Here is an 8,119-nt window from a genome sequence, read left to right on the forward strand (position 1 = left end):
GGACCTCTAGGCTTTAAAGCATCGACATGTTTGAGGCGTGAGGCGCGTTAAGTGCCGAGCGCTTGCTTTTTTACTCACAAACGCAAACTCAAATCTTGATCGAAATTTGTCTCAATTTTGAGTTTTAACCCGTAATTTCATTTTGGCCCATAGGTTGGAGTGTTTTGGGGGGAATATAAGTTAAATTTTGAGACTTACTCCAAGGATTGAGATATTCTTAAGGAGGAAAAAAATTTAAACACGAAATTTGTGATGTGGCTACGGTATCAGTAATTTGCGCGATTGAAAAAAAAAAGTCATCGTCACATTATAGATGCATATTGAAATATTATTTACTAATCTATATATTTTAATAGTTTGATAAATATATTATTTATAAGTTTATATTACATGATGTTCCTATCAAATGAAAATTTTGAAACCAATGACACTGTACAAAACTTGGAAGGAATGCCACCTAAAATAACCAAAACCAATCAAGTCAGTCACTTTTGGTTACATACACCATGTTACTTTTAAGAAAGAAAACTCACGTTAGATACTGACAACTCGCACTAATTATATCTCAAAATTGGGACCCATTGCTTCAATTATTCATCGAACAAATCACTTTCAAGTGGCCATCATAATCAACTCTAACTTGCCGTTGTTGCCAACCGTGTCACCATGTTCATGAGAGCAAGTCCACCCATGGACATTGCTCGGGGGACAGGGGAGAGGAAAGGGCCCGAGGCCCGATGGACAGTGCTCCAGCCTTGAAGAGCCTGAGGGCCGGGGGGGGGGGGTGGGGAATCGACGGGCCTGAGGGCCAAGCCTTATTTAATTTTTTTTTGTGTCAGGCGCGTGCCTCTCACTCGCGAGTGGGAGCGCGTCGCCCGACCGGAAATCAGGCGCCAAGGCCCGCGCGCGCAGAGATGCCCAGTGACCGATGGGAAGCCACGTGGCTTCCCACGGTCCGTTTGATCCCAAAAGTTTTAAATACCAACCGTCCGATGCAAGGGTAATAAAAAGAAAAAATTGTTTTAAAATTAAGAAAAGTTACCGTTGTGACACGTGGCACAATCTGGAGTGTTAGGATTCAAATTTTTTTAAATCCAACGGCAGAGATTAATTATTTGAATAAAAAATTTTAAAAAAATGTAAAAAATCCGAAAAAAATTGTAAAAAATATGAAATTATGAAAAAATTTGTAAAAAATTCTTTTTACTTTTCTATAAATACCACTTCTTCTCCATCTACCTTACACGTAGCGCAACGAGAACGATTTAAAAATTCTTATCCGAAATTACAAATAATTTTATTTTGTATTATTTAAACAAACAAAAAAAACTAATATTTTATTGCCTATTGCCAGGGGGGAGGGCTCTAAGGGTGGAGATGCAAATGGCAATTTACTGTTCATTAATGGTAGTTACTATTCAATAGGGTGGATTGAATAGTGGATTATCAGGGGGGAAGGCTTCATGGGTGGAGTTGCTCTAATAAAAAGGAAAAAAAGACTAAACTTGCAAAAAAAAAAAAAAAAAAAAAAAAAAGTTATGATGGCTTGTGATAAGTTGTGTTGTACTTGTGTAACTTTGTTGCAGGTAGACATTGAAGTATAATTCGATGCTGGGTGAGGTAGAAGTAGAAGAAATGGGGTGTGCTATCCACTTATCCCTTTTTATTTCTCACAATCCCTTTGTTAATTTCTGTCATTTGATATTCTTCAATTCATCCAATCCGACGACCAAAAATTAGAAGAGTGTGTGAGAAGTAAAAATAGGTGTGTGAATATCACACCCCTAGAAGAAATTGTTGTTGAAAGAGAGGATGTAAAAAGGGGTGTGAGGCTACTGACATTCTAAACCATAGCTACTAAATTGTTCTTGTCTGTATTTTATAGATGATCAATTTAGATGTCATTCAATGGCACAGCAAGCCATAAATGCATGGAAACAGATTGTCTGTTTACAACTAGTTTGTTAGCAATACTCATTCCAATTGCTTACGCTTTTGTGTAACTACATTAAGAATGTTTCGTGGACAAACCAAGTGTTGTCCAATGACTTGTCTTTGCTTTTCATGTGTAGATGATCAATTTAGATGTCATTAAATGTTAGACCAACAAAAACTGGATGGAATTGAATGATGCATGACTGCCAATTGGAGGTATATGATGGCTTGTGAACAATGGTGTTCAGGCTATCAGGAACTAAGTTCACAACTTCTTGTTCATAAAAAATCCTTCCGAACCCTAAACATTTTACTGTAACGACATTAAGAATGTGTTGTAATGGCATCAAAATGTTGAGTTCATATACTGTTAAGTTCAATAGGGCAAAAATATTGACGGTTTTGTATATGTGTGTGTTTAAAAGCAGCTATGAAGAACACTGTCTGCCCTCACACAGTCTTGTCACTTTGGTCCTTTAAGTAGCAGAAAATAAATTTTGAAACACATAAGTGAGACAAAAAATCAATACTACACAGAAACATGTGACAACTCCCACATCCAATGTTGACGAAAGTGTACAATTATTTGTGTTCCAAAAAACATGTACTCATCCCACTCCCACTATTGAAGACATTCAACAAACATTTATGTTCCAAAAAACATGTACTCATGTACTCATCCTACTCCCACATCCAATTTGGAAGACATTCTACAAATATTTTGTTCCAAAAAATCATGTACTCATCCAACTCCCACATCTAATTATAAAGACATTCTACAAACACTTCTATTCCAAAAAAAAAAAATATGTACTCACCCAGCCCCATGAACTTAAATAGGTGAAGCATTACCATAACCAATGACCTCGTGTACGGCTACTTAAAGAATTTCTTTATCATTGGGCATCACAAGTTGGGCATAAAACTTCATAGAATTAACCCTTTCATGCGCATCATGTTTCTTCCTCATTTCAACTTCCTCCTTAATGTAGATGCACCCCTTGGAATTTTCTACTAAAGTTTCATTCAAGTGTTTCATATGGTGGATGCCGAATAACAACTTGGTTGCCTCCGTCGTTTAAGTCTTGGTTATGCTTTTCAACAGTACTCAACTCCCCACGAATACACTCGATTTGCCCTTCCAACTTAAGGTGTATACTCTTCCAAAACAAAATACATTGTGTTGTGATATGTCTACCTGATGACACACGCTTGTAAAGATGCATAACAGCACTTGGCTTCGGATGGGGCCGCTTCTTGCCATAGTTTGATTCTTTCACATTGGGTGTATTCACGGTGATTAGATGCTAAGATTTGGAGTTTGGTGTAGGGCGAACACAATTGCCATTGGGAGTATCAAAGATGATGGAATTTGTTTTGGGAGGTGGGGTATTAATTATAGGAGGAATTATGGATGCTGGTGTATTTAAGAGGATTTGGATGGAGTTTTTGGGTGTTGTAGGTGTATTGATTTGGAATGGAGGCGAATTGGGTGGTGTTGCCATGATTTAGTGCAGTTAATGAAACTGTAGGGTTGAGAGCGTTGTGGCCGGTTGAAATAAGTGGAATGCAATTAGGTGGGAAGGGGTGGTGGTGGTTTAGGTGATAAGATGGGATTACAACCCCCTTTTGTGAGTGTGCAAAAACCTAAGGATTATGAGGGAAAGGATCCCCCTCAGTTTTGATTTGCCGCCTAAAATGATTCAGGTAGCGGCCTCAAGGGGATGCCATGTGGCATTGCAACATTTTGTTAAAAAAAAGTACAATGACCAATTTCGAAGAATTGACACTCGCCATTGTTCACTGCAGCAAAAAATGTGTCTAAGATGTCTTCCCACTCGCCATTGACACGCTCAATGAGGACAAGTCCAAAGCTATAGACATTACTCTTTTCTATGGGCGAGTATGTTACTGTTAGGACTAGGGATGGGCAAACAACTATTAGTTATGGGTAACTTCGATTACCCACCAATTTAAATTTTATGGTTACGGTTATGGACAACGGTTTAGATAAATTAAATGGTTATGGATGTAACCGCTTACCCATGAAATTTAAATGGATGGTTATGAGTATTAACAATAGTTATAAATGAATACCCATTTACCTTTTTATTTTAATATATATATATATATATATATGACGAATTTATAAAAATAAACAAAAAAAACCTAAGTTGTTCTTTCTCTCCACCAGGACCAAACTCTCATGTCCGCCGCTTGTCTCTCTCTCCTCGCTGCTGTCTCTCATCTCTGCTGCTCATCTCTCTCTCCTCGCTGCCCTCTCTCATCTCCGCCGCTCATCTCTTTCTCCTCACTGCTCATCTCTTTCCCCTCGCTGCTTATCTCAATGCCCCATCTCGATCTCCCCCCACCCACCTCTCAAGGTGCGGTTTACCCTTCCGATTTCTTAATTACTGATTTATTTGTTAATTAATTGTTTCCTTTGTTGTTGACTCTGTTGATTATTGGGAATCTCTTGATGTCTGAGTTCATATCTTTAGGATCTTGTTTGATTTTTCATCAGAATTGGTGTAATGTGGTTTCGGTTTGAGGTTGACTTTGTACAGAATTGATTTTTATCGTCACCACATTAGCCTACATAAGTTTTTGATCAGAATTGGTGATGATTTTTCATCAGTATCATAATAAATTGCATTAGAGTCATGATACTAATAAATTCATAATACAGTACTGCTGGGTATTTCGGTTTGAGGTTTTAATATGTTATTCCCTTACAAATTAAGTTTTTGAGGTTTTAATGTGCTATTTTGAGCACTAAATCACAGCACTCACTTTCCATAGAAATTGCATCTCGATGTTTTGATTTAATTAGTTTCTATGTTAAACTTAATGCGCCACTGGTGTTCAATTGATTTCTTTTCCTGTTCCATTGTTGTCATTGACCATAGGACAATTTTTCTTCCGGTTCAGGAGAGGAAGAGGTAAAGATCTATAAGTTCTAACTAACGGGTTTCTTTTTCTTTCTACTGATAGTATTGTCCCGCTTTTTATATGTTTTATATGTACTTACGTAGTTATGTTCGAGTTTTCTTGGTTGAGTTTACATCGACTTTCAAGTTGAATATTTTGCATTTTTTTGTCTGAACAGGAAATGCATGTTCTTGTGCTGCAGATTACTATATAAGTATATCTTAGCCAAGCAAGTGTTCTGAAATTGGTGCTGATGGGAAAACCCATAAAAGTCAGTCAAGCAAGTGTTCTGCACTTAAATTGTGCTTAATTTTGTTGTTACTCTTATCATTGTTTGTTGCATATATCATCATCAGTATTGATTGTGTTTTGATTCAATTTTAGATAGAATAAAACCTCATTATATAGTTATTTCTCTGTTAGATTCATGCTCATTGTCGTCGGAGTTCCTAATTCGGATACCAATTCAATTTATACATTTCTTTTCTAGGCCTCTTTTAGTGACCACGAGTTGATGATACTTTGTGATTGAACATGCTAAAGCTTTTAATTTTGAATCATCTAGTATTCAAGATAATGACTACCTTGAATTTTTAGAAGCTTTACTTTGTAATCATATAGATGTTATAATTGAAGACTTGCTTGGGTATAGAAGAAAAATATGTTGAAAATACATGAATTTTCTTTTCAATATGCTTGCTCAAGTATTGAGACATTTTGTTAGTAACAAATCAATTCTTAGCAAATATATTATATTACCTTGATTGATAACAGTTAAAAACTAGAAAATAAGCCCGCGAGTTGCGACGGGAACCAACTGTTTCAAGCATGAACAGAGGGACATTTAACCTGAATAAATTCAACACAATCATGAATGAACAGAGGGACACATGAGGGAATGAGGTCGATAAGATAAGCAGAACTTATGTAATCATGTTAACTACAAACTGAGAAATGACTTTCTTTCCTGCATAAAAATTTACTAAAGAAACAGAACTTATGTAATTATGTCAACTACAAACTGCACTACAGAAAATTTGAAGTATTTCCAAATATAAAACCAATCAATGTGTTAGCCTAGGAGTATGACCGAATTTTTTTTTCTGGTCAGATAAATGACTCAGAACTTGCAAGTAAAATATGGAAATCACAACCTAAAACACAAATTAACAAATGCTATCATTTCAGATTTTCACATACAACACAGCAGATAAGGAAGAGTAAAGAAAATTTGAGAGAAATTCGAACAGATAAAGGAAAACTACCAATGCAGAGACTTACCATTATCACCATTAACATTCCTCAAAAGAGAGATATACATTTGGTGACAATCATACATCTGATTCCTACAATATTTCATGTCTTGCATAAAAATTAGAAATTAAAATAAATAAATAAATAAATAAAAACTTAAGATTAACCATGCAAGGAAAAACTTAGAAAATCAACCATGCAAGGAACAAAACTTAGAAATTAAACAATTATCAAAACTTGTGAAGAATGCTAAATTCGAAACATAAAGTAACCCGAAAGAGATAAAACTTATAAATTCTATATAAATTATAATCCTTTAGAGAAAATCTCCAATATCCATTATCCAATTAACCTAATTGTATTAAAAACCTAGCAAATCTGTATTAAATTAAGCATATTTTGCAGTAAATTATCCATCTTTTCACAGTAAAGCAATAAAAATATCATAAGCAAGTAAATCTGGACCACTACGATCAAAATTCCAATAATCAATAACCATATTTATCAATGTTGACAAACTTACAGTTGCTACAGCGTTTGACAATGATCAGGCAAAAACTGAATCTTTCGTGGAGCCACAGATGTTCTATCAGAAAAAATGAATAATCCAATTAGTTGATTAAATTTACGAAAGAAAGAGAGAAGAGGGGAATGGAGGAGAACAACAGAAGGAGACGAAATCAGATTCAGAGTTTGAGAGTCAATTGCTGAATTTAGATGAACTGACCTTTTCGATCACACAGTCAAACTGGAATGCACAGGGAGAAGCGGAAGAAGAAAAAGAAGATGGAGAGGGGGTGGTCAATAGCTTACCCAACGCTGGTTATGGTCGGAGTTGACAGAAATCAGCGAGGCCCTGCGCGATTTCGTCGTTGTGAGCTGTGAGAGAATACGATGGTCACATGACTCAATGTAACATCCAGAAAACTTAGTACTACAACACTAAACTTAAAAGGAAAAGTACAGAAGAATTGAAACCATTATAATTCCTTACATGATATTGAATGTCGGCTAGTTAGAAGAGCCCAAGAAGCAATTGTTCCAGCTGCTAGCAATCGGTGTCTCCTGGATCCATCTACCAAAGATAAACACCAAATTAGATGGAAACACAAAAGAGAAAATTGGTGGGGCTAGCCAGCCATCATTCTAGAGGCGATATAGCGACTCACTACTAATTAACATTGCCAACATTCATTTCCTTTTGTATTTCATTTAGTTAAGCTTCCAACATGGGATTTTAACATTCTCCAGCCCCAATAGCTTCAATCAACACAATACCACAAACCCAAAATTGTGCATAAAAGAACAGAAATCAATGACTGATTACAAATTTACATGAGGGCAGTAAAAGCTAATAATGCAGGTTGATTTCCACATTGTTAGCATCATAAATATTCTCATTACACACTTGTGCACCACTTAAAGCAGGATATTATGTCTTTTTCCGCTGTCTCTTGCTAGTCCTAGTTTTTTTTTTGCGCATTGCAGTTACAAATTAACATTGCCAAGCAATAAACTGATAAAAAGGAAGGGGGAAAATACAACCAAGCCACCTATAGACCAACCAAGCAAAACCAGATGCAAACAAATATACAAATAAGCAAACTTCAAAAGATACAATAGCAAAAAACCAAACAAATATAACCACAATCTAAGAGCATTTTAATCACAAAAAAGAAAACTGACCTTTTGCGTGGGGGCAATGAGAAAATATAGAGAAGAAGACCAACTATTTGAAAAGGTAAAAACAAAAGACTGAAATCAAGCAATGATATATCGGTCTCCAAAATAAATGTACAATAAATTTACATGCAATAAGTCGCATTATTACTCCTACAACTAATGTACTTCCTATATTAGACCACACAACACATGCACCATAATCACTTCATTGGTGCTCTACCTCATTTGCAAATGCAGTTTTATCTCCACTGAGTTTCTACATGCATGGGAACATATGTTTTTCTTGTTAATTTGATTAGATTATAAGTTGTTTAAC

Source organism: Malus domestica, chromosome 03 (assembly GCF_042453785.1).
Source record: "Malus domestica chromosome 03, GDT2T_hap1".
NCBI classification, from domain to species: Eukaryota; Viridiplantae; Streptophyta; class Magnoliopsida; order Rosales; family Rosaceae; genus Malus; species Malus domestica.